The following is a 27,928-nucleotide window of genomic DNA, read 5'->3' on the forward strand; positions in this document are numbered from 1 at the left end:
CTCACCACATAAGGAAGGTGTGGCCTGACTGTGCGTCCAGGGCCAGTGACGTCAGCACGTACTACACTGGGGTTTCTCCCTGGCCCTTCTTCCACTCTCCATCTGTCTGCATGGAGCGCGAAAGGGGAAAAGGTTTGTCTTCCAAAAGGAGCGGGCCCCACACCCGCGTGGACACTGCACACAACCAGTTTTGAACCCCCCGAAAGCAGCTCCTGCCTTCCTAGGGTGCTGTCACCTGCCGCATCCTGTCACCTGCCACATCCACTTCGGCCGACAAGGAAGTCAAGGTGGCCCTTACCAGATGCCTGGATACCGTCCCACCACTTCCCGCCCCCTTCTGCTCAATTCACGTTCTGTTTAAGTTTCGAAAGGGAAGCTCTTAGGGACGCTTATCTTTAAAACGCACATGCAAACACAAATGAGCAAATGCAAACACTGGTGAGCTTCCCACCAGGACTGTGGACGAGGACACTGTGTTACCCCATGATTTCCTGCACTGCTCTCAGGTTCTGCAACACGCCACCGTTGGAGGAAGCCGGGTGACGACACACCGGGCCTCGCAGCACAATTTCTGCAACATCTTGTGAGCTTATCATTAACCAAAATAAAGCCATTTAAACGTTTTTTTGAAAATTAATAAAATTTAAAAAACCGAAGAGTCTCTGTTCCTGGGGCACCCTCCTGATGGTTTGGAGAACTACCCGTGGCAAACGTAAGGGACATAAATAAACCCTATAAAGGTCCTCCTAGTCCATAAAAATGAATTGCAACAAACACAGGCAGTGAAGTAGGAAGACCCCTCTTCCTAGAACTAGCAAGAAAAAAAAAATGCCTTCTATTGCATTCAAATTTAATATTCCACAAATACTGGAAATAATCTGCAAATGAAAATTTTAAAATATCTTCACAAGAGCATGAAAAAGAATGCACCCAACGCTCTAAACTAGGAACCACAAAGAAGTGCCAACACGACCTCCCCGCAGCTTGAAGTTCCTATAACCCTGAGATGTGGTCCACCTCTCAGGCCGCTAAGCATCTGTAACGAGAGGAGTTGCTCTTCCATCAGCATCAGAGACTAAGAGCTGACACCGGGACACCTCCACTTGCTACCAGGCATGATTTCAAACAGGAGTGATTAAGAAATCCTTTTAGGACCATTCTTTTATTTGGATATTTCCGATGTTTAAGCACACCTTCATTCGATCAATCAGACTCATCTATTCTGTCAATCAAATAGGTATCAAGTGAAAGAGAACAGCAGCTGCCGACAGCTGGGGGCTGGCCTGGCACTCACAGCTAGGCTATGGGACATAATCGATTTCAGAGACCACCAACGCCATAACCCTTTCCCCAAATCACAGCACCCAAGACCAAATCTTTAGGTCCTTCCAGAGTCCCGGTTACTGAGATGTCCCATGGTCCCCTCACGGCCACAAGTAAACACTACCGGTGTGTGTGAGGCTGGTGCCCGCTGGCTCAAGGACCCTGACGGTAGCCCTGAACACGGGGTAAGGGCAAACGTCTTTGAAAGAATGGGTCTCAGATTTTATCTCACCTGAAACAGAAAAAGAGCAAGGTGCTCACCGAACTTCTCTACAGGAAGTCCAAATAAGAATAAAGCACTTTTGTTTTTTTCCAAATAGATTCTATGGCTATTAGAAGTCACCCATCCTTTATCAGGAGGATGTTTTTAATGAAATGAACTGCGGGTATGTGACAACCCCATTGAGAAGGTGTTTCCACACACTGGTGGTGACACGCTCAACCAAAAGGTACTTAATCGTCTCCTCGCTTCCGAAGCTGTCATCCTAAGTTTGTTGTTTGTCCTTAAAACATGTTTTTAATCATGGGAACTTTAATACAGGATGCCAGTGTCCAGCAGCCACAAAACCTGAAGGAGAAGGAGCTGCCCAGAAACACCTCCCTTTCATGGATGAAAACAACCTTACGTATACATACACAAGCAACACCTCTCATAAACTCAACACATTGTTTTTTATAAACACCGTGGTTCCCTTTGCACCATAACCTGGGGGTCGGGGGGAGGTACCCTGATAAAACCAACCAAGAATCCCCAGTGAGTCCTGATGCCACCAGCTGTCTCCCACGTGGCTGAAACCATGTTTCAGGTGCGGTACGGCAGCGTTTTCTCAACAAGCAAATACGACACTGGTGTTATCGTCATTTCAAGCAGCGTCTTTATACCTTGAAAAGATTCTGCTGGGTTGAACCGTCAGACTCCACCAGTAGTCGACCGCTTTTCATCAAAATGGCAGCACGGGTCTGTTCAACCTAGCAAATAGAGAAAACCAAAATCAAAAGTTTGCTTTACAACTAACTGTGGCAGGAGGGGAGGTATGACGTTCAGATCTCCTTTGCAGAAAGAAAGCACCTGCCAACCCTCCAAGGCTTTGTTTCTCCCCGTCAGGAAAGCGTGAGGCCCTTTCTCCGTAACGAGGGGGCAGTGTCTGCTCCAGAGCTCACCGTGTGACTGACCCCCACTTTGTCAGATACGCATCGAAGTCTAGAGGCTTCCCCAAGTCCATCGTCCCCGACCGCTGTGAGCATTCACAGGCCTTCCCCCGCTTACGACACTTACACCGCTACCTCCAGAGGCCCAAGGACACAAGCACGGCAATGCTGGCGGCTTTCCGGCTGTTACAAGTCTCTCTCAGAACAAAAATATATTTATGTGTGTGCATATGTGTGCGTGCGCGTGTGTGCACACGCCTGAAGCACAGAGACACACACAGTGTGCACACACACAGTTGATCTTCATTACGTCAGGATACTGTATGTGTGAATTTTCCTTTTTGCTGAAATGTAGGCGACCTCCCCCCCAACCCCCGGACATTTGCGGAGTGGGAACAAAGTTGATTCACCACCGTCACACACGTTTCCAACTGAGGCTGAACAAGCCCGCGCGTTTCAGCTCCCAGGCTGTAAACAGGCCCCTTTGCGTGGCCTGCTTTTCACATTTCTGTGCTTTTTGGTGGAGCCGCCGGTTTAGAATGAGCTGCAGGCAGGTACGGTTTACATGTGGTTGGCTGTGAGTTCCATGGGGGTGAATCAATAATATACATTCAATAAGACGTCTCCAACAGAAGCACACATAGCACAAAGGTATGATCTGACTGGCTGAAAACACACTGTGACCAGAGGCTCCCAGGAACCCAACCCTCTATTTTCTGTCAAGTCTCAGCGACTTCATAACACACAACCGCCAGGGATAACGAGAATTCTGACGGAATACGTCAACTGCATACAGACGTGGCCATTCGTCATCCCCACCTGACCTAAGACAGACCAAAAACCATCTTCGCATGTGCTCCTATTGCAGATATCCCTCGACAGAATGACACATCCCCGTCAGCTCTCCTTAGCTCACCAGTTGTTTCCGCGGTCCCACCCCTTCCTTTCTCATTGCTGCTTCATCACTACGTGCGAGGCCGGCTAAGCCAGGGTGCATGGCAGCCTCTCTCTGCCCAGAGCGCTTCTGAATATGTGAAATTTGGTTCCAGTGACGATCAAGGGCAGCTAGGAAAGGCAACAGCCAGAGCCAAAGAGAAGGAAACGACCGACGGAGAGGGGCTGCAGGATGAATAAATCCTTTCCCTCAGGTGGCTGGTCTCTCGAGCCCACGTCACACCTGACGTCCCAGCAATCCTCCCACGTCCACGGCTCACCATCTCTCAGGAGCAGCTCTGGAATGTATCTCCATTTTTAAGGGGGCAACGCATGGCACGAATACAGTATTCTGGGCAAGAAGCAAAAGCTGGTTACGAAACAGTCTGTTACTCTCCCTTCCCGTTTTAGACCTCCTCTAAGACCAGATGTGGAACCGTTTCCAAGAAAGCAGACGAGAAGGGAAAATAAAGAAAGAGCTAAAGGTAGAAATTTCTCTGGTGATCTGAGCCATCCTAACAGAACCACAGAATTCTGCTTTCCTGGAGAACTGTTCTGACCCAAATCCTAAAAGGATCAAGCATATCAAGCAGGAAGGAACCGTCTTACATGTCTACTCAAATTCACAAAAGATTACTACCAATTTTCAATAAAAATTCTTCAGCTAAATATTCTAACAATACAAAATAGTAACTGTATTTTGTTTGTTTTGCTCTTACAACAAAATAAAACATTACACAGCCTCTTGAGTTGATTGTCCAAGGACTTTTCAGGGAAAAACAAATCCCTCCATTGGTGACGCTTGCCACCACCACTCAAGCTTGTGTATCTTCCAAACGGACTAAGATCACGAGATAACAGGAACCGTATTCCTGACTTCTATTTGGACTAAGTATCTGAACTTGAGTTTCTTTGATACAGTCCAAATGGGCCTTTAATTCGCATCCACTGGGCCAGGTCCACAAGTCACGTTCTCAGACCTCAACATGAGACAACCCTACAGAATGGAATGTGCTGGAAGGTGGGCCTTTCCTGATTCCTGTTCAAGGCAGTTTAGTCCCTAGAAGTTCGACTGAACATAATTATTATAGAGAATTCCCTGTAAGGTGACAAGAGAAGATCCCAAAGACGGCTTTTCAGACCCGGGATGGCGCCATATGTAATGTTGACCACCACCGTAAGCGGCAGAGGAAGGCCCAGAATTCCACTAGTTCAAACTAGGGGCTGTGGACGGTCTTGAAAGTGGACCAAGCATCTTGCGCTGGAACAACCTTGAAAGCATTTGGCCCAAGCCCTCAGTTGGCAGGATGATCCCTTCTTCTTGGGGTCATTACCACATGGGTGGTGAACGACAACACTGAGACTGAAATTCAATAATTCTGTTCCCATTCAAGGGATCTTACCTTTGCAGGGAAACAACAGTCTGTAGATTGGACCAAAAACCAGAAATGATAACCCACAAGTACATGGGTCTACTTTGATATCATCCAGGAAAACACGGTGTTGCCCAACAAAGTCCTGTTCCCCGCCCTCCCCCGCAAAAAAAACCTATCTGCAAACGTCTTCGTTTCCCGTTATACTTGTTACACAAGTGGAGCGTGAGGGTGGGTGGCCAGCAAGAAGTTCTAGGAAGCAAGAACACCCTGGGCCTGTCACCATCGACGGGGACGCCGTCGTCAAAGGGACATGGAGATTGCTTGTCCGATAATGCCAGCAGCTAGTTGCTTAAAACACACTGAGAGCAGCAGAAAAATATCACTTCTGACAAGCATGAAGGGTTCCTCGAGAGTATTCTGCAGAGACGAGCTGAGACGGTGCCCTGTGGCAGGGTGGACGTAAACGACCGCTGGGACCTCTCTCCATCACACACGTCAGAAACCCGGCTGACTGCCGCAGTGTTATCGTCTGTCCTGGAAAGCACGTCTCTTAACACATGCCCTGCACTGCAAACGGATTCATCATTCCAGTGTTTTCTCCCCTTCGTACACACACACACTCCTGCTTTCAAGCTCATTCCACTCTCTGCAGAAGATGCTAACAGAAATCCTCTTCTGCGGTGTGACAGGAATTAACACTCAAGACGTCCTGATACAGGCAGCGGAACAGAAAGAGAGGTCTGATTTCTTCCTAAGTGTCCTCCAGCTCAAGTCGTTCGTTGGGCACAAGCGACATTCCCCGTGCCTTTCACAGTAACAGACCAGCGAGGCAGGGGTTCCTTTCCTAAAAACTGACCCTGGTTTTCCGACTGCTTCACTTCTACATCTTCACGTGAACTTCATGCTCGACAAAAACAGGGTTGGAAACTCCCAAGATCGGCAGCATAAGGACAGCTGCCATCACTAGGCGCGCACGGGAAAATGTGGCCGTTCCGACGGGCAGCCAGGGCCCATCTCACTGGGCAGTGAGGCCGGGCCTGCCCTGGACTTAGTTCACACCGTACTTCTATTTCTAACCCTTCTTTTACTATGTGTCAATTTCTAGGTCACCTGCTCGTCGGACACAGCAACGTGGTGTCCAGGCTGCCAAGGAGATGAGAGGCGAGGACAGAAGTTGGTCAAAAACCACCGAACCTGGACATACAGAGAACAGACTGGTGGCTGCAGAGGTGTGGGGGAGGGGCAAAATGGGTGAAGGGGGTTGAAAGGCACAGACCGGCAGCCGTAAGAGGAGTTAAGTCCGAGGGCTCGAATGTACAGCATGGTGACTTTAGTTAACGATCCTGTATCGTTACTTGAAAATGGCTGATAGGATAGATCTTAAAAGTTCCCATCATAAGAAAGAAAAAAAAAGAAACTGCAACCATGTGGTGATGGATAAACTTAACTGTGCCAATCATTTTGCAATGGATACATGTATCAAATCATTGTTGCACACCTAGAACCGATACAGTGTTATGTGTCAATTTTATCTCAATTAAAAATAATTTTAAGAACAACGGAAGGACGGCACCTCCTCTGCAGGCCTGACTCTCTGCCCACATCCCGCAGGCCAGATGACACACATGTATCATCTGGAAGAACAAAAGCCTTGCTCTCACAATTACTACCCCACAGATAGATATAGACAAGGGGAACCATTCCGATGAATCATTACTAAACGGGGGGCGGGGAGTTTTTTATAACAAAATTATTTCCATAACTTGCTGGTAGCCCGAACAGGTGACTCTTGGCTGATCTGGACATAACACACTCTAGGTGACACAGGATCCTCTAGACGAACGCTCCTCCCACCTCCCCGTCACTTTAAAATAAAATCTGTGTCTGTTTACTGTGTGCCTTGCAGGTGCGAATGCAGACGCTCTGACTCACTGCACTGTTGTCTGCTTGTCCCACCACCACGGAATCCCTCCTTTTTTTTTTTTTTCACACCTCCAATATCTCAAATCCCCCAAATAAGACCATGTGAGCACAGGAGGTCGGGAATGAGGCCGTCTGCATCTCCACGACACAGCTCCCTTCCTCGAATGACGTCAAAGCTTTCTTCCTGCCACACGGCAACCAACCGGCTCCCCGGCAGGCCCTGAAGCCTGCAAGCAGGATTTCTAGCGAGGCACAAAGGCCAGTCTGCAGAAGCGTGATAAATGAGCCTTAAGCAGAGGGTAAGGTGGATGGCAACGGATATACCATTAGCAACTGACCGATAATTGCCATAGGTACACTTGGGCACCGCGGAAAGGAAATTTAAGGCTCGGCCTTTGCTGTCAAGAATTTGCAATCTCGCTGGTAAGGAACGTACGTGCTTAAAAGAATGAGTTGGCAAAAGGCCACCTGGAGGGGGAGAAAAAAAAAATGAGTCATCTCATAATGGAAATCTAATAAAAAACAGATTTTTCAACACCAAAGAAATGGTCTATTTGTATTAGGTTGAGCAATAGTCAAGAATTCATACAACTTTAAAAACGAACGCATTACCGAGCAAATGGGGAAAAGGCCACTGAGATCCTACAGACCTCGCCAAGACCCTTGGGTTTTAACTTGCCGCTGGGCAGCCACCTATGAGATATGACACCACACCCTTCTCCTCGGTAGGTCTGTGACATCTTTAAACGGAAAGGCTCTCTGCTCCCCCTTCCCACTGGGGACAGCCCCACAAGACGTGGTTCTCAAACTTCCAAATGCACGGCAGTCGCCTGGAAATTGCCTCTCTGTGCAGGGCTTCCCTGCCTCCAACATGTGGGCCCAGGCCGGGTAATTCCTGGGGGGCTGTTTTGTGCATTGTAAGATGTTTCGCTGCGTGCCTGGTCTCCACGCGGTAGATGGAGAGGGAGAGGGGACCACGGAGGGACGGTCAGAGAGGTGCCACACTGCTGGCTCTGAAGATGGCAGGGCCACAAGCCAAGGAACCCAGGGCCACTCCAGAAGCTGAAAAGTAACCACGGAAATGGATCCCCCCTGAAAGCCTCTGGAAAAGAAACGTGCAAGGCCCTGATAACTGGGAGGCCCACAGCAGGCCTCTGATTTCTGGAAATATAACATAATCAATTGGAATTGCTCAAGCCGGGAAGTTTGGGGTCATTTGTCACAAGAGTGACAGGACACTACGACTAGCAATTATAAGGTCAACTGCGAGAACGCACATGCCAGCAGCCTGACCAGTAAGCCCCTCGTTATAAGCACAGACGCCCCGGGAAGTTGTGGACCATGGATGACGACAAAAACCAGCCTCCATCATCCCCCACCGGACCCAGAAACGGTAACGGTGGTCGTACACGGACAGAAGCTCTACAAACACAGAAAAGCAAACAACTCTACGATTCTGCTATGGTGTAAGCGGGGATTATGGCTTTGGGGAAGCCCTAGAAAGCAGCCAACCTCTGGCTGAAACCACACGACCTCAGGGATGGAAAGAACTTCACATAAGCACCTGCAAAATCCAACCTTCCTGTGTGTTTCCCAAGAAAGGACCTCGAAAAACCCCGCCCCAAAACGCAGTACAGGAAGAGGGTCCGCAGGTGCAGTTTTCATTGACCAAAACTGTTTGCTACGTTGACCTTTAGGGGGGAAAGATGGAAGAAGGAAAGAGAAAGGGGAAGAGGATTACTCTGTAAGCCAGAATGGAAGCTGAACGGCAATCGGTTGTATCAGCAACACCCCACTTGTGAACCAGCGTCTGAGAGGAGTGGCGTGTCTGGTTTCCTCAGCCCGGACCATCCTGCCACCGCGACCCCACACCCCGACCCCAAGCCTTCCCAGATTACCCCGTTTCCACAAAAGACATACCAAGAAATTAAAGCAACACATTCTCCAACCTGGATGGACCTCGAAAACATTCCGTGCAAGAAGCCAGACACTAAAGACCCTGTACTGCATGACTCCATTTACAGGAAACGTGCAGAGAACATAAATCCAGACACAGAAAGTACACTGGTGGTTGCCAGGGGCTGGGGGCAGCGGCGAACGGGGAGTGATGGTTTCACAGGCCTGGGATTTCTTTGGGGGGGTGGGCGGGGGGGCTGCAACAATTTGGTAGTGCTGACAGCTGCACAACTCTACAAGTACAAGGGAAGTTCTGAATTATACACTTTAAAGGTGCGAGTTGCATGGTACGTGAATTACATCTCAATAGACCTGTCATATTAAAAAATAGCTGGTGAAGAAACTAGGGTATTAGCCATTGATTCCGTCACTGCAAATTTTTGAAAATTCAACCATCCCAAGGAGATGAGTCTGCTTAACGAGCCTGGGCTCCTGCATAACAAGCCGACGCCCAGCGTCTCGTGAGTGAAGACGGGGAAGCAATGTGCTGAGGTCAGCAGCACAAGATGAGACGACGTGACCCGAGGCGTCTAACAGAAGGACTCAGGAGCCGCGTGGGAAGACCTGGGGTCTCTTGATCAAGTTCGGAAAGATGCTGGTGCAAAAAGAAGCGTTCGCAGTCATTTCAAGTTTCTCTCTACAATAGAAGCAGTATCTTTCCCCCAAATTAAAAAAAACATATATCACAAATACACCGGCTACGGGAGTAACCACCTACGGATAACCTCTAGCTGCTCCAAAGCAGCTGACCCAAGAGAGAGTCCTGAAGGGCAAACTGAAAATAAGGTGCGTTGACCAGTTTGGGACCCGCTGGCCTAGGTGGAGGAGGCAGGACGGAGAAAGGATGGGTTTTGTTTCGCTGTGAGAGGAGAGGCAGGGGAGCAGCTGGGTTTCTCCCAGAGGCCCCAGGGGACGAGACAGCACCGGGGAGCCCCTGGCACAGGGCCTGGGCCCCAAGTCTGCCCCACGTGGGTCCAAGAAGGGCAGACTCCTGTCGATGGGGTCGGGTGGGGGTAACACGGCTGGCGTTTTGGGGACATGTGCACCTGACCAACGCCAAACTGGTATCAGCCCTTGACATAAAGAAGCCAAACCCATAAGCCAAAAGGAAAAGACAGACACATTCCACCACACACAAATGGGAAGCTTGGTGATTAAACGACAGTCTACCCGACGAGACAAGGAAAGGTCTGGTAGGGGTGCAGGAGGAACAAGTAACAAAGGAGGGACAAGCGCATTTTTTAAAGACTTCTTTAAGGCGGGGGCCCTCAAAGTGTGGGTGGCCCTTAGACCAGCAGCCCTGGTACTACCTGGGAACTCGTCAGAAATGCAGAGTCTCGGGCCCTACCCCAGATTTGCTGAATGAGAATTCACGGGGGAGCGTGAGGCCTGGCAACCTCCGCTTTAACAAGCTCTCCGGGGGTTCTGGCACGTGGACATTTGAGAACCCCTGGGATGGCCACAAAAATATTTAAAGCAGCAGTGTAAGAGCCAAAAAATGGAAACAAACCCAAGTGTTCAACAACTGAATAAACAGACCCTTGTGCATTCAGAGCCGATGGAATCCTACCCCGCTTGAAAGAGGGACAAATTAGTGATACAGGCCACAGCGTGGATGGGGCCCCCGGTCGTTCCGCTGGGCGAGAGACACGGGCAAAACGCTGAGCATACCGTGTGTGCTTTCACTGCCGTACAACCCTAGAAAAGGCACACTCACCCATCCAGCAAAGCGAGTGAGCAATGGTTGCCTGGAGCAGAGCGGCTGCAGAAAGGCACAAGGAAATCTGTAACGGACACAAATACTCGTTCACGTGGTGTCTGTGAGGCCAGCACCACCATCAAGACAACAAAAATGAGAAAACTGATCAAACTGTACACGTAATACCGGCCTAGTGTCCTGGACTTCAGTTATACCTTAATCAAGTTGTAAAAGGAAAGAACGCAGACAGAGCAAAACAAGCGTGACGTGATTCCACCTAGGTAAAAACACAAGACAACATGTCTGTCCGTGGACAGCTGACACGCGAAAGACAGAGCTACGATGTCCCACGTGGGCTGTCAAGGCTGGTTATTCCCAGAGGAAGAAGAAGATACAACTGCCTAAATTCAGGGAAATTAACATATCGTCAGGGATTCCCCTGGAAAACAGAATGAGCTCAGGACAGGCAAAAGAGACAAAAGAATCAAGAAAAGAGATCTGTTCGGAGGACAGACCTTGTATTTTGGAAGGGAGCAAGGCGGGTTGGGGGCGGGGGGAACAGGGGGAAGGGGCCCCACAGGGTGGAAACAGGAGCTGCGATGGGGGAGGGGCAGCCCTCGCTGGGAGATGAAAGGGAGAGACGGGAATTGGTATGCAGGCTGCCGGGCCGAGCTCTCAGGGCGCCCCAAGGCAGATCGCCCAAGAAAACTAAACGCAGGTGGCAGAGGGGCCGGTGCAGCCCTGGGTGCTGGCAGAGGGCCAGCGATTATTACACTGCACATTTCAGGGAGCAACGGAAAATCCTACCGAAACCCAGACAAACCAAGAGCGCCCACCAGCAGAATCACAAAGGTGTGGGACTCGCAGAAGCCAGCCCCGCCCCAGCTGGCCTACACAGAGTCCCCAAGACGAGGCGACTGCCAAAAGCAGCCCTTCCATCGATGGACGGTCATCATTTCTGGTTTTCATGCAGGGGTAGGATCTTCGTCCCTCCTTCTCAGTTCTTAGGGGAACAGCTAGAGAGGAAATAGGACTCCCAGATCAAAGCCAAGAGGTGGCCCCAGATTTCTCTGCCTACACTGTAACTTCTGTTTATTTGTAAATGACTAACTACTTCTAAGGGACTTGCAAGCCATTATTTTCTCCCTCAAGTTATCTCCCCAAATCTTGTTTATCCTTTGCTTTGGAAGAATCCCTATTCCCTGGGCTGTCGGAAGACTGAAGGCAGCCTGCATTCTGTCCTTAAGCCCCAGAGTCTCTAAGTCTTTACTGAAGTTCTAAGCACCTCCTTTAAAACGACCACCAACCAGGTACAAAGCTGTTAAGGCAGGGTTTCTTGACCTGGCATGACTGGCCTCTTGTGCAGGGTAACCGATTGTTGGCACATGGGACCATCCTTTGCGCTGGCAGCGCCCTGGCCTCTACCCACTAGATGCCAGTAGCCTCCGGTTCCCCATCTGTGACCAGAAATGTGTCCAGACATTGTCCGATGTCCCCTGGGAGCAGAACTACCCCCGGAGGAGGACCACTGAGCTAGCACACACCCTTGGTCAAGAGGGAACTTTCAGTCAATGCCACGCCAAGAAACAAGGATGGGAATTCAAGATGGAAGACGGGTGGAAGCGTGAAGGGACGACTGCCTGGCGGTGTGTCCTGCTCTCTGGGGACGGGGCCATCCCAGGAGAGGCAGCTCCTTGCCCTGACTCCTCACCTGTCCAAGGGGGACCTTTACGCACGATTCCCCACGACGCACAGGACCTGATACGCTGAGCTGCTCCAGAGCTTGCAACCCATCTCTTCCTATCCTGATTCCACAGAGGAGGAGACTGAGACCTGAGCCGTATGTCCTCCCTTCCTGCCTCTCTCCCCACTTATGCCTGTCAGGGAGGGCGTGTGGAAGGTGAAACAGCCAAGCACATAGGTGCCTGTTCTGAGCACCGGGAAATCTGCAGAGACAAAGGACATTGGTGAGTGCCTGTGGCTGGGTGGCAGACGTGCCGGGCGGTGAACGTGAGGGAGCCGCCTGGGTGATGAAAATGTGCAAAACCTGGGTTATGACGATGGCCGCCCGACTGGGTACACTGACTAAAAAAAAATCACTGAACTGTACACTTCAAAAAGGCGACTTTTACGGTATATAATGTATACCTCAATCAAGTCGTTGTAGAAAATCAACTTGATCCTACGCCAGACTTCCAGTTCTGTTAAATTAAACATCACCACAAGCTGGCATCGCCAGTAAGCCATCGGAAAGCTAAGCAAACATCTGTGGCAAGCCCAAATGAAACAAAGTAACACACATCTTAGCCAGGCCAGAGTCTACAATGTATCCACCTCAACTCTAGGAGCCACAGAGAACCAAACACTAGGGCACGTCCAACCCAGTATTGTGGACAGAGAGGAATTCCACTCTGATGGACATCTGGGCCAACAGAGAAACCCATGCAGAAAAATACATTTGTTGTCCAAATATAGAACACTCAGTGGAAAAGCAAACACGACAGGAAATTAGAGACGGTGGAACATTTACTTTTAGTGAACTATGAACCCTGCTCAAACTTCCCTTAAAGCAAGTGCCACACAGAAAAATGGGACCCCCAGCTCACTGGTCTACTGTGCCAGGCATACAATGCTGTGTGTGTGTGTGTGTGTGTGTGTGTGTGTGTGTGTAATAACACACATACTGAGAAAATCAGAATTCACAAAAGACAGCTTTTTCTGTGCACCGTTTTAGATTTAAACATGAACTAGGGGATAATGAAAATATCCAGTCTCTCGTTTCAACTGACTTTTCTGAAACCACGTCCAGGATGGTCAAAAAAAAATTATACAATGTAACTAGAAATTATCTGACCATTGAGTAGGTATGATCTGGACTTGACTGAGATAAAAATGAAATAGTTCCATGAGCTAATCTCATTCTATATTTAGTTTGAGTCGACTAATGTAATTAACCAGGGTTATATAATTTTGCTAGCTTCCAATTTCCAATTATAAAGCTTCACATACAATTATTTGAACTACAATTGATTTTTTATTTCTGTGGGAAAATGAAGATAGCTCATTTTAATAACCCAATCTTCCTAACGAGAAGTAACTGCCTTCCTCGATATAAATTATGTAAACGGTACTTCGACGACGCCATAAACGAATTGGTTTTATTATATGTTCTCCCTTGAAGCTTAGCGCATGGATAGACTATCTCAGTGGACTGCACCATTTGGCCCCACTGGACCCCACCTCCCTGCCTCACACCCCTGTACTTCAAATCCCCAGAAATCGTCCCAGCTGCCCACGCTTCACGTGTACCTGAGGCGTGCATCTGGGAACCAGAATGAACTTCCGCGCAGGCCGTTCTCTGGATGCACGTCTGAAACATTACGGAGGGTAATTGGGCTGGCGAACCATCAAATGCTAATTATTTGCCTTGTCAGTCAACAACCACAACCGGTCCAGAGCTGAAGTGACTGGTATCTGTGGACCTGCATGCGATGTGAAGTCAAGACCCGGCCAAGGCTCCCGTTTAAAGGTCAAATACTCGGTCTCGCTTCCTCCTGTAAAGGGGGCAGCCGAGTCCATTCCCAAAATCCTCCTGATAACTCAATGTGTTATTGGAGCATCCACGTCGTGATCTCTGGAGGGTAGACAAAGGTGCAAACTAAGATGATAAAAAACTGTACTTCTTGTTTCTCCTCTTTACAGGAGGTGCCTTCGGAGTATCCCCATAAAGAGAAGCAGATTTGTTTGTTCTAAAGTAGGAGATACATATTTCAGTTTACCAAAGGACAATGAATGCCACGGCACGTCCCGACCAGCATTAATGCAGTGTCCTGTCGGTACTCAGAAAATGTACAATTGTTATTACTTCATCTTCTCTACAGAGTTACGTTGCCAAGACAATAGCACCAAGGCAAAAATAGATGCAAACCCCCCAAATGATACATACAAACCAAAACCAACAGAGCTCTAGGTTCAAGTGAAACACACAAACAAACAGGCGAGTGTGAAAACCCTGGGGCTACTTGTGCTTGACATTCAGACTCTCCAGAAAAACCAATCTTCAGCAAATGAGCCAAAAGCCCCTCAGGTCACAGGCGAGTCCCAGGTCTCCTCTCCGCAGCCACCAAGGTGGCCTGAGGCATGAATATAATCTATTTATTTACTCTCTGGAACACCCGTAGTACGGCATCAACTAAAGTGACAGTTTTCTCTTTCAAAAGCCTCCAATGTGAAATGCAAAAAAAAAAAAAAAAAAAAATTAATAACAGCCACGATGGATGAAATATGTTTCTGGGAGGGAGGGGAGACAAATGAACAGCCAGACTGAAGGCACCCAAAGACTTTCATCACAAGCCAGTTGCCACAGCATCTCATGTCCAGTCGGAACCCCTTCTTCAACAAAACGCCCCGCTCTGGAGAGCCCCAAGGGCTTCCATCAATGAAAGCAGCTCATCGATACACAGAATGATCATGAAAATACTGCCGAGTCATGAAATGCTTAAAAAAGCACAGCACTGTGCCAAAGCTTCCTCTCACACCTGCCACCGAGACACAGTCTTCTGGTTCTAAAACACAAATATTTTTTTCAGCTTCAAAAACACACCAGGTCTAGTAGGTCCCAAATGGGCACGGTACCGTGCCATGGCATGTTGCGTCTTTCCTAAGTCACAGCACTAATGGCTGCGTCTCGGTCCCTTAGTGTACACACGTGCGCACCCACAAACACGCGTGTGCACACACGCATACACACACAATGCGGAGACGGCTGCTTTAAAGAGCACCATGACATTTATCAGGCAACTGTACCATCACCAGGCCTCTCCGCTTGGTCTCAGCTGGTCTGCGTAATTCCTGTCATGCACTGGACATGTGACATCACGAACGCGTATCTTCATCCACTTCGGAGCTGGATGCACCTCCAACATTGTTCCTTCCGACCAGGCTTTTCTGCAGTCTTACTCTGCGGACGCCAGGAAACGGCTAAAATGGGCCTGGAACCTCCCGTGTGTCTTAGAAACACACACCTCCTGTGGCATTTTTTTTCACAATCCAATTAGGAGTTCAACGAAACCGTGTGTCTCCCAAACTGACCTGCAACTGTCAGGACCTGGCAACCACAGTGTCCAAGTTGGTAACAGGGAATAGCTAAGCCTTTCCCAACACAGAGGTGGCATCCCAGTTCCATGGGATTCAAATGCCTACATGATTCTGTTGGAAAAAGAACCTCAGGTGGGGACCCATGTTCAATCCACCCCCCCACCCCTACTCCCCCCACCCCCCGCCATGAACCAAATAGTAAGGACGTCTATTCTGTGCTCAGGGCTTTTTCCAAACACAACGTGAAACGCTGCAACCGCCTGGAACTTTATAGGTGCTGTGAATTAGGCTTGCATACCAGTGCTACAGACGTCTGCACGTGACTCTGGTAAGAGACACCCCCCACACACACACACACACTCCACTGTCTCATTTGTCCCCTTCAAATGGACGTCTAGGTGACGAGGTCAAGCAGAGGAGCACAGCCAGCCTGGTGAAGACTAAGAATTACCCTCTACCCTCAACGCACTAAAAACGGAAAGCACCGCTGAGTAGTGCTGAATTTTCCTCCCGTTCTTTCGAAGATGTATATGGTTTTTACCATAGCCAAGTGTGTGTTTGGTTTCAGAACTAAAATGGCATCTCGTACAGTAAGCTTCTTCTGTCCAAACAAGCGGAGGTTCAAACGAGCAGAAAGGTTTGCAAGGTTGAACGATCCCGGATGTGTGCACAGATGCCAAGGCTTAATGACAAGGGCTCCTGCGTCGAGCTCTCTGAGAAGGGGACGGTGTCCTCCCAGCTCGGCTCCAGCACAGATGACAATGGGTATCCCGTTCTCAGTACCCTCCAGGACGGTTGCGATTTCTTGCAGTGGGGTGGTGGCCAGGTGGGGGGCGAGGAGAGGGGTCCTTACCTCCTCCTGCCTCTGTATTCAGCCTGGGGGCTGGGGGCAAGTGTTGCAGAAAGGAAAGAGCTCTGTGCTCTTTCTACTGGGCGGGTGTCATACGCTAGGTTCCAGGCTCAAGGGAAACAAGCAAAGAAAACTCTGGTGTTTTCTCTTAAGCATTCCGGGTACATCCACCCGATAGGGGAAAAATGACAGGACTCCAAAGCAGACACTGTCTTCAAGAATAAACTGTGAATGTTGCCCCGAGCACCATTTGTGTTTATTTTAAAGGGCCTCGCGAGACTGGAAAACTATGACACTCAGAAGAATTACTGACAGGCAGCCAGCAGCCCAAGTGTCTTCTGAATTGCTGGGTTGTCTTCTTTTTGTAAACACGCAACAGAGTTATCAACGTGAAGTTGCATGTTGCCTATTTTAATCACGGCTGATATGGTCAGGCAAAGCATGGGACACAAATGTCCCTTTTCCAAACTGAAACCCTCACCCGCGAGACGTGCAAGACGCCTGAGGATCAGCTCACCAACCCTTTCAGTCCCCTGTGTGAGGACACACACAGGCTAAAGACACCACAGAAGCAGGCAGACCACCCAAGGCAGGACGCCAGGAGCCAAAACGCCAGGCTAAGGATTCTTCTAGAACACACGCCATTTCTTATTAGATCACGGAGAGCGGAAACGATGGCCCAAAGCAAAATGCAGCTTAAGAACTACACAGAAGCCCAGCCTGAGGAATTCGTTTTATTCCTACAACAAACTAATGCAAATACAACTGGCTATTTTTAACCTATTTGATATTCAAATCATCACCCCACGGGGGAAAAATGTGCTGCCTCCAGGTGTGCGGTCCTGTTTTTGAAACTAAAGACAGGACTCTAACCCACCGATACATTTTACATAGTAAATGTCTTGAAAGGTTCAGGAGAAACATTCTCTGAAAGGGCATCAAAACACATCCCATTTCAACTAATCTGGCAGCAAGGATTCACTGGCAGAGAAAAGGAACCAATGTTTGGCAGCCCCAACAAGACTCCTGGTATTTTTGTCACTGTGGCTTCTTACAAGTATTAAGAAGTGACAAGTGTCGCTCTCCTCTGCTTTTGATAATAACCACGGCGTAAAGTCGCTCTGCGGGCAGCACCGGGGCCCCGCGCGTGCCAAAGCATGAGGTTCGTATGTCTGGGAAGGATGTCTGGGAAGGAGCTTGGAGGCTGGAAGGTTTCACCGCTGGGAGTTTCTTCCTGAGCAAGGATGTGATTACCAGGACAGGAGAGCAGAGCTGAGGGGCAGTGCCCTGGCTGCGGGCTGGGGAAGGGGCACCTAGGGGGCACCACAGCAGAGAGCGGAGAGCGCTGGGGCACAGCTCTGGGGGCAGGGACAGCTCTGGGGGGCAGGGACAGCTCTGTATCCCGACTGCAGTGGTATTTAACCAGGTCTATGGCACATGTTGAAACTCCTAACTTACTATATACTAATTTAGAAAATATAGAGGGACTATAAGTGTATGTCTGTCCATATATGTATATATGCTGGGTGTGCCAAAAAAGTGTATACACATGACTTGTATTCATCTGTTATTGGTACATATTGAGTATTACCATTTTAATACAGTTTTCTCCTTTCTTAAAACGTGTATACATTTTTTTGGCACCCTTTGTATATACGCATATATGCACGCCAGCCCCGGAATTTAACTTAAGAGGGGTAATAAAAAGATAAAAAAAGAAAGCAAGCGATCGCTGGAGACCATCCTAACAAATAAAGATACATTTCCACACCCAATTCCCAACTTCGGAGTAGAGGAAATAAAAGCAGGGTGGGCTCCACACATGGTAACAATCCTTTCTCCTTTAATATTCTACAAGCCTGAGAAATAAAGTTTATTCTCCCTCTCTCTCTCTCTCTCTCTCTCTCAATGAGAAAACTAATGCTAGAGAAGATAACTGGCCATAAGGTGCAGTCAAGTGCATGGTGAGTTGCCTGCAAATCAAACATCCCTCACAGCCGTGTCACGTGCCCCTTGACGACCAGCAGCCAGAAGGCCCTGCCTAGGTTAGACCTGGCGCTCCAATGGGGGTCAGCATGACACGGGGCCACGGGTCACTCAGGATGACCAGGCTTACATGACCAGGAAAATGCACAGCCGTCCCCAGCTGCCCCCGCTTTGCTAATCAACCTACTCGTGACTCAAGCAGCACCCAGAGTCTTGGAAGCAGCAAACACTCCATCCAGTTGCCTCCACCCTCTGAGCCCCTGCCTGCTGGTGGGGTGACCCCAAATCCAGGTTAAAGGACATGCTGCTGGGGACCAGGAAGATCCGCGAATACATAAGACAGGTGCTGTTTGCAGGGTTTGTTTTCCATGATACCAAAGGTTCCAAGAAGCTGACCGAAAGTAAGACCTAGTAAATCTGCTTCAACAACAGCAAAACGGAAAGCAAGAAGTTGAGAAATATGTGTTCAAGATGTACCTGTACCTGGAGCTCTCAAAAGTACTCGTGGTGAGAGTTTAGGCAACTAGCAGCCTGGCCCTCCCCCAACCCCTCCTGCTCTTGTTTCTAATGGCTCTTCAAACTCCTGAATTCACTCCTTCCCACCTCTTCCTTCCGCGTCTCCAGTGAGCACCCAAAACTCTTACTATCTGTATCCCCACAAACCGCATGGGCGCCTGAGAACTACAGAACTTGATATATAGTTTTTCTTGGCATCCACCACCCTTACTGAGCTTGCCCCAAACAGGACGGTGGCACTGACTGTATAATCACGGGTGGTTTTCCCACCTGGGCACCACTGGCATTCAGGGCGGACCCATCTGTGGCAGGACTGTCCTGCGCATTGTGGGGTATCCAGCAGCTTCCACAGACCCACTAGATGCCTGCAGCACTACCCATCCCCTCCCCCAACCTGTGACAACCGAAAACATCTCCAGATATTGCCACATGCCCCCTTGAACGTAGGAAGCAAAACCGCCTCCAATCAAGAACCATTCGTGGACTGCAAGATTCTAGCGTTCAACGCTGAAAACGCGATTCCAACACACCACCCCGTTCTCTACTTCCCTCTTTCCAAGACTTCTCTTCCTCTCCAACCCACACACCATGCCCTGTCGCCATCTCTGTGCCCATCCGCCAAGAACAAACCAAAGGAAATGGTACTGGACTTCGTTTGTAAGATATAAATATTCTCTCCTCTGTTTGAACTTTAAATTTGCTCCAATTCAATGTTTTAATGGCCTCCGGTTCCCATCTGCATTCTTCAATCAGGCAGTGGATTCTTCATAAATATTTGACAGCAGTGATGATAATGGACAGAATGGCCTGGAGGGAGGCTGCCAGCTCAGGGGACAATCGTCTCCAGTCAAGTTTTCCAGTCCCTGGTAAGAAAGCGCCGGGATGCCCAATTCCTTCATCATCGCATTTCTCCCTGGAGATTTGAAACTCTTTCTCAGAGTAGGAGATTGTTGACTTTCTTAGTCCCTTCCCATAGCCAGCTTTTATTTTGGTTTTGTTGGGTCACATTCTGCCAATCTGGCCAGTGCAGTCCCTTCGGTCAAACCCCACGGAAAGGACGGAGAACAGCAAAGGGCCAAGGAAGGCAAGACCCAAGGGACCAACTCACATCCAGTCTCCGCTCCAGAGGCCACTTACTTCCTTCACACTAAAAATAGTTACAGGGGAAAAAAAAAAAAAAAGTTTATCTTTCCAACTTAAGGAAAAAAAAGTGTTTACAAAATGACTGTAGTCTTCCTTCCTGGTTGAAACTGTATTTTAAAATGCCTTTGGTGGCGAAAGATTACCAAGTGATTGGATGTAGCGTACTATTTTTTTTAAGGGGAGAGGGGTGAATTCGAGGCATGGGGAAACCACAGCTGGGACACTCTCACCTCACACAGCAGAGCAACTGTGACTGTCGCCAGGCCCAGGGTTCGGCCTGGCAATGCCGTATGCGTGGGGCCTGGGGTCTGGACACCCCAGCAGAATGCAGGGATGGGGACGGCCCCAGGTTTGAGCTGGGTGTTTTCCTACCCACAGGTGACTGAGACTCTCAATTCCTGACACTCAGGACCTGCGTGAGATGGCTTTCCTGGGCGCAGCCTGCCTCGGGAGGGACCCCCTGGCAGAGAACTGCAGGTGTCCCAGGTGTTCAAGAACTTCCAGCCCAACATTGAGAGCTCACCCACCGCAGGGCCCTGAGAGGAAGCAAAAGTGAGCGCCAATGACAGAAGGCTGATACGGGAAGTCACCTCACTGACAGACACAAAATGGGACTTTTCCCCCACCCTCATTTACAAATAAAATGTCTAACCTGTTGCTATAAAAAAATACAAAGAACTATGCAAACGACACACCAACTAAGTAATAAAAATAACATCCTGACTCAGGGACCGGGTGTACAGGAAACAGTGAACACTCAGACATTTTTTTTTTTTGAAAAAGAAAATACTTCGACTATTGTGAAGTCTCACTTTGTTGGAACGATTCCTTGCCAGCCTTTCAATACGTTAAGACTTTGACCTCAAGCGACTGAGCCGTACTCCTTAGTACCTGAACTTCAAGGGGCGGGTGGTAGCCCAAGGTACCCACAGCAAGCAAAGATTTGAATATATCAGATGAGCCTCTCAATCAGCCACACGGGGACTCAATGATGGTGACACCAAAGGCTCCAACCAGCCCAAGGGATATTCACCACCAGCCGCTTAGGCAGGCACATGGGGACTGATGCTATTTTTTCAGATGGGAAAACTGAGGCACGGAAACGTTGAATTCCTTGCCCGAGGTTAAACGTTCAGACGCTAGCTCGCGTTCTGGTTTTCTGATTCAAAACTGATCCGAAGCCCCTCAATCTAAAACCCATAGCTGTCAATTTCAGGTGAAGAATCCATTCACTGAAATCACTTCCCTGGGTCAATTGCTGGCTGAAATGGGTCTCTCTCTTTTAAAAAAATATACCTGTGACTTATTTCAAACGATTTCTCCTCTCCCCTCACGAAAAGCACACTGACTCTCTTGTTTTATTGCCATTGTAATAACTACAAAGTAGGACCCTCACACAGCAGTTTCTGGAAGTTCTGTGCTATCCAATATGGTGGCCACTAGCCACAGGCATCCACTGAGTACATGAATTGAGGCTAGAATGACCAAAAGGGACAGAGCCGTTCCTTTCATTGAATTCTAATCGACCCTCATTATGCACACGTGACTGGTGGCCGCCACATTGGACAACACAGCTAGAGAGGAAAACAGACGGTTCCTGATTCTATTGAGAGATGTTTATACGTATACACAGATTTCAATGTAGATTCTCGTTTGTGAGTGTGTGTGTGTGTGTGTGTGTAGACTCGTAATTTAAACAGCTTTTTTCTCCAAATGGGAAAATTCACCCTAGGTAGTCAGGAAGGCAAAACAAAAAAAGGCCAAGCTTACGAGCTGGGCTTTGGGAATCAGACAACCCTCCCTCCACGACTATGTATTGCCAAGTTACTTAACATCTTTCAGCGTCCTATGCTGTGGCATGGAACTTGCTAGTATAGAGTTAGGCCCGGGAATTCCTTGGGGCATGGCATTCAAGTCGCATAAAGACAACTGTTCTCTTTGCACCAAGACCAACAGCTAACATTTACAGGCCGCTTTCCATTCCAGTTCACATACATTCTCTTCCCGTCCTCACACTGCCTAGTGAGTACAGCGATTTCAGTTCTCCTTTGTATTTTTACACACAGAAAAGTAACGCTCAGCAAGGTGCAGGACTTCCAGAGCCACGGTGGAGCAGGAACAGGGTGGACTCGTTCAAATCACACAGGGATAGCCAAATGTCACTGGTCATGATGCAGTTGGACTCCAGGACCCTATTCACCACTGTGGGGGCCACAAAGCCCATTGAAAGTCTCCTAACAGGAGGCAGACTCATGATGTCATCACACAAACGGAACGCTGAAGCTCCCAGAGATACAGATGGGGGTCCAGGCCCAGAAAGACACCAAACATTCTCCTTACCCAAGACGCCCAACCTTTCAGGAAGGGTGGGGTTTGGCAGATTTAGGGATCCACGTGTGACATTTAAATGGGGGTGTTGATAGTTCCTGGACTGACCGAGCCCTGGATAAAAGCACAAGAGTCAATCCTAGAGGATTCGCAGACACGTGCGCTGCTCTTGGCGAGTGGCCCCTTCCCACGTCCCACTGTCCCCTAAGGGGGCCCACCTTGCTCCTGGTGTCCCTCTGGGCCTAGCAGAGTATCTTATCTGGGTACATTTTTGAATAAATGTTTATCCATCACTAAAAAAGGGGAGGTACCTCCTTACTAAGATACTGTTGTACAAAATCATGCTACGGATACAACTGGTGAAAGCACCCCAGATTTTGAAACATTCACTTTTGGGCATCTTCAATAATACGGTGATCATTATTATTGTTGTTATTTTGCAAACAGTTTCTTCTTTAAAACTACTGGCAGAGGAAAACATCACTAGCCCACTGAAGGGGCAAATGTACACCACCAAATAAACCACCAAAAATCCCCATTTCTGTCCCACAGGTGTGTGTACACGGAAGAGCTGGAATCCCCTTGAGGGGCTATTTTAATAAGTGGCTCAAGTGACGAACTTCAACTTTTATCCCTGGATTATTTACCCAGCTGGGTGGTTTTCCATCAAAATCTGCAGCACATTTGACACATAGCGTCCTTTAAAATAAAAGCGTCATCTTAACGTCGTAATTGTTCCATACTCCAACATTTTTTTTCCCCCTAAAAGCATCTTTTCTAGGAATGACTAATTCTAAACTTTTCCTAAAATCGTCCAGAGCCATTTGTACCCCAAGCCACCGCTGGGGACCTCAGCAGGGCGTCCCCCTCCCTCCAGGTTTGGAGTCCCGCCCCTGCGCTTCCAGGTTAAACCAGGGACTTGGGCGGCGCGTCAGGAGAGAAAAACATCCAGAAGTCAGGTCAAGCCACATGTGACAATGCAAAGCAGAGACAGCTGCAGATGCGATAGGGGCTGGGTGGGTGGGGGTTTTGTTGTTGTTGTTGTTGTTGTTTTTTGGGGGGTATGATCCACAACATGACCTCCGACTCTAACTTTCTGGAATTTGCCATGCAGTTGTGCGGGAAAACCCCAGGCCAAGCGAGGAGCGAGCCCCGGCCCGGGCCTGACCGCGCACGGGCGACGCACGCGAAGTCCAGGCCCCAACCCATCGCGGGCTGGCTTCTAGTGACCCCCAATTGTCACATGCCCGGCAGCCACCGACACCCGAAGACGCACCCCCACCCGGTTCCGAGGACGGGTCCCCAGTGGGGAAAGTCCCTCCGGGAGCAGGGCCCGGGACGCGAATCTGGGGTCACCCCTCCCCCTAGCCCGGGAGCAACAGGTCTGCACCCTCCCCAGGCCGCGCTTTGCAGACCCCGCCACACCAGGGGCGACCCCCACACACCGAAGTCGCCCCCAGCCAGGTCCTCTCGCTCGGGCCGGGGGGTGGGGGGGTTCTGACTTCCTTGACAGTTTCTGCGCCTCGGAAACAGAGCAGCCGCGGGGCCTCGCCCGGCACTCACTCCACGGCGCGCCGCCGCGCGGCCACCCGGTCCGGGGCGGGCCGGCCGGAGCCCGGGATGAATGGGGCTCCCCTCCCCCACGGGGGAGCCCGCGGCGCCGCAGCTTCGCCCACCAGCCCCAGGGGCGGCAGACAAAGGGGACCCGGGGGCAAATGGAGCGCCTCCCCAAACTTACCGGCCGCCTCCCACTCCCCAAAACAAAGAAGCCCCCCCACGCGCCGGCACTTTGGGGAGCGGCCCCCTCGGGGTATTGTTCAGCCTGCAGGGAGCGCGCCGCACCCCAACCCGAGCCCCGGGGACAGTTGGGGACCTGCCCCTCCAGAGCTCCGGCTGCGGGCGGAGCGTGCGGGCGCCCCGAGCCGCCGGCCAGGCCCACCCCCGCCGGAGAAGTTTGCGCCCCCCCGCCCCGCGCCCGCCGGCCGGGCCCCGCGCACTCACCTCGCCGCGGGCAGGGCAACTTGTGGGGCGCCGCCGCGCCGAGCCTCCCTCCGGCCGGCCGTCGCCGAGCCGGGCCGAGCCGCGGCCGAGGAGGGCCCGGCGCCCCGGAGCAGCCTCGCGCCGCCCCCGGGCCGCCCCCGCCCCGCCGAGTCCCGTGAGGCGCGGGCGCTGGAAAGTTTCGGTGCCGAATGGCGGCCGAGGGCGCTGCGGCGGCGGGGCGGGGCGGGGGCGCTGGCGGCTCTCGGCTCCCGAGCGCGGAGAGTGGGGGGGCCGAGGCGGGAGCGGCGGCGGCGGCAGAGGGCGGGACGGCGGGAGGGACCGGCACGGGCAGTGACCTCAGGGGGGAGCGGCCGCCGCCAGAGCGCCGACCCCGGCCGGGAGGACTGCCAGGGGGGCCGCCTCCGCCGCCCCGGCCCGCCCCTCCCCCAGCCCCCCACACCGGGGGAGGGGCACCCGCGTCCCCTCCGGCCCCTCCCCTGCGCCCTGGGGGACCGCGTCCCAAACCAGACCCTCCCCCACTGGGGGTAGGGACGCCGGGCCAGCCCCTCCCCCACGGCGGCGAGGGTGAGAGTCCGCGCCCCAGAACTGCCCCTCCCCCGCGGCCTCTAGGGAGGACCCGCGTCCCAATCCAGCCCCTCCTCCACGGTGGGGGAACCTGCGACCCTGCAACGTCCCTCACCCCAAGCTTCCCCTGCCCCCACGCCTAGGGTGGGTGAGGGGAAACCGGGCCTTTCCCTACAAGCTCTGAACCCAGTCCTTTCCCCGTGGCCTCCATAGGGAGGAAGGGAACGCGGTCTACCCCCACCCAGTCCCAAACCTCAGTCTTTACCCCACTGTCGGGGTGGCGGGGACCGTAACCGGGGCCACCACCCCCGAGGTTTCTCCATAGGGGAAAGGAACCCGGGCCGGTGCTAGAGTGTTACCCTCCCCCACCGCAAAAAAGAAACCGCCCAGTTGCCCTAACAGAACCCTTGTAACCTGCCCCAGGGGGCATGTCCCTCAAAATCCGCGGCTTAGAGGACACCCCAGTGTTCTCTCCCCCTCCCCAAAAGGTGGGGGCTCAGGTGGAGCCCTCAACCTTTGCAAAAACAGCTACAGGGAAGGGCCAGAAACGCGTGGGGAGAAAGAAACTCAGACACACGGAGGTGGAGGCCAGGAGCTGGGGTGTGGGGGTTCCGGGAGTTGGGGGGAACCTCCTCCCATCCTTATCCCCACCCCCACAAGCAGGCTTCAGACCTCCCTCGGGCATTTCCAAAGTGTTTTATGTTGCAATGGCTTGCTTGGCCCAGCCCTGGTGCCCCCCAATCCCCAGCGTCCCTTCCTCCCCTCCACTTCGGTGACCACTACCCACCCCACGCGGCCTTAATTCAATGAAATAGATACCCGCGCCCACCCCAAGCACCTTCAGTGTCTGCTTTGTTGAATATTTTAAAATAAGTGTGCCCCTCCCTTTGGTGTACACTGAGCTTCCCGCTAAGAGCCCAGTACACTCAGCATTTTAAAGTGTAACCTCACTTGCTCTTTTCTGGGACACTGGACCATTTGTTGTTCTGGTGGCCGAGGGAAGGGGGCCGGAGGTGAGCTTTTAAGGGGCTGGTCCTCCATCAGAAAGGCGGACCTAAGATTTACCCTGCCATATATTGCTGTAAAAGGTCAATGATGTAAAACGACTGTTGCTACACCATTATTATAGAGCACGTCAATAAAAAATCCACACTTACACAGTCTCCATAATTGTGAATCAGCAGAATAGATTGTGTCTTATTACGTATCAGTTGCCATTCAAGACCACCCCCAAAAGGACGTGGTGGGGCCTTCCCTCGAGCCTGCCCTTCGTTGCTCCCGGACTCCCTGGGCTTGTGCGGGCTGATGCTGAGAGGTATTACATGCAATCGAAAAACCGAGGGTGCAATAGAAAACCCGAGCGAGCTCATGATGCAACCCTGCCCCGGTTACACGTGCTTCCCCTCCCCCACCGCCTGCTGAGGGTAGCGCGGCGTTTTTTCCGCCTGTAGGGTCACATTGTGGTTGATTGATTCTCCTTTCGCCTGGCTCAGTCATTCAGATTTGGAAAGTAAATAACAAGTTGACATCATTACAGCTTTCGGCTTTACCCGGACGCGGCCCTCGGCTACCGCAGTCTCTCGAGTAACCGCGCAGCCAAACTGGCCCTGTCTGGCTTACCGGCTCTGCCTGTCTTTAGCCGCTTGGAAATTCCAAACTGAGCTTGGTGAAAGGCCTCTTGGTATGTTTTGATTACTTGGCAGATGCCAATCGTTTAAAGTGTGGGAAAGGGATGGAAATCCTCGCTCCAAACTATGACCCAGTGTGACCAGTTTTTACAGCTGTTCTTGGGTAACTAGCAATGCAGGTGAGCTCAGAATCTGCCTCGCCTGTTTGATAATGTCCCAATAATCCCAACGGTCTTCTTGCAAGTCAGCAGCTTAGTGCTTTAATCGTAGACTCAAAGGAACCCCACCCTCTCACCCCCATGGGACTTTGTAAGACCTCAGACAGGAAGAGACAGACTTATGTTTATCGTAATATCACCGAAATTCCTCTTTCTGAAATGCTAGATGGTGGTAGGTAGGTGGTAAATTAGACTACTTTGTTTTACTCTGTTTTGCAAATTTTGCAAGGGTGCAGTCCTGTAAGATGGGAGAAAACAAGGAAAGAGGGAAATAAATTAGAGCAGGAAAGGGACTAGTGCTTTCTGATAAAAGTAAATATGAGGTCGTGAACAGCAGTGATTTCTACAGGTAGACACAGCACAATATCTGCGTATTAAACAATTACTTTTCCTTGCTGACGGGAGGGAGCCGGAGTATAAGAATCTGCTTGCAACAAATGCTATCAGCATTCCCCTTAAGCAGTAGCCAAAATGTTAATTGAAAGACAGGAGGAACCCACACCAATATATTCAAATAATCTCTGGCAAAGTAGCAAAGGAATTTCAATGGCAAAAGAATATCCTTTTTAACAAAGAGTGCTAGAAAAACTGAACATCCATATGCAAAAAAAAAAATAATAATCTAGCCACAGACCTTCCACTGGTTTAAAAAAAAAAATTAACTCAGAATGTAGAAGGCAAAAGTATAAAACTCCTAGAAGATAACATGGGAGGAAACATACAACACCCAAAGCATAACCCATGGGGAAAAAATTTGATAAGTTGGACTTTATTAAAATTAAAAACATCTGCTCTGCAAAAGACACTCTTCAGAGCATGAAAAGATAAGCCACAGACTGGGTGAGAATATGATATTTGCAAAATTCGTATCTAATAAAGGATTATATCCAAAATATACAAAGAAGTCTTAAAACCCCACAATAGGAAAATAATCCAATCAAAATAGGCAAAAGAGCTGGGGAAAAAACACACAAAACACACCCAAGAGAGATATAGAGATGGCAAATCAGCATATGGAAAGATGATAACCATCGTATGCCACTATCGTATTGCACACGATAACAAAACACCACCATACAGCTATTAAAATGGCCCCAGAAAAGGTTTTCAATGACAACACCGAAAGGTAACAGCATGCACTCTTTGCTGGTAGGAATGCAAAATGATATGGCCACTTTGGAAGACAGTTTGGCATTGTCTTACAAAGCAGGCAGTCTTACACAATCTAGCAACCATGG

At 50.3% G+C, this 27,928-nt stretch overlaps 1 protein-coding gene across 1 annotated transcript in view; it reads right to left on the minus strand.

The window, feature by feature from the left end:
- TBL1X (transducin beta like 1 X-linked) overlaps positions 1-24,393 on the minus strand; it is a 179,880-nt gene extending 155,487 nt beyond the window's left edge. The window contains exons 1-2 of the mRNA XM_033104859.1: positions 24,281-24,393; positions 2,206-2,292 (exon numbers count right to left, since the gene is read on the minus strand). The gene's annotated coding sequence lies outside the window, so the exon portion shown is untranslated. The remainder of the gene's footprint in view (positions 1-2,205; positions 2,293-24,280) is intronic.
- Positions 24,394-27,928: the final 3,535 nt, after the last annotated feature.

This window comes from Rhinolophus ferrumequinum, chromosome X (genome assembly GCF_004115265.2).
Source record: "Rhinolophus ferrumequinum isolate MPI-CBG mRhiFer1 chromosome X, mRhiFer1_v1.p, whole genome shotgun sequence".
Taxonomy (NCBI): Eukaryota; Metazoa; Chordata; class Mammalia; order Chiroptera; family Rhinolophidae; genus Rhinolophus; species Rhinolophus ferrumequinum.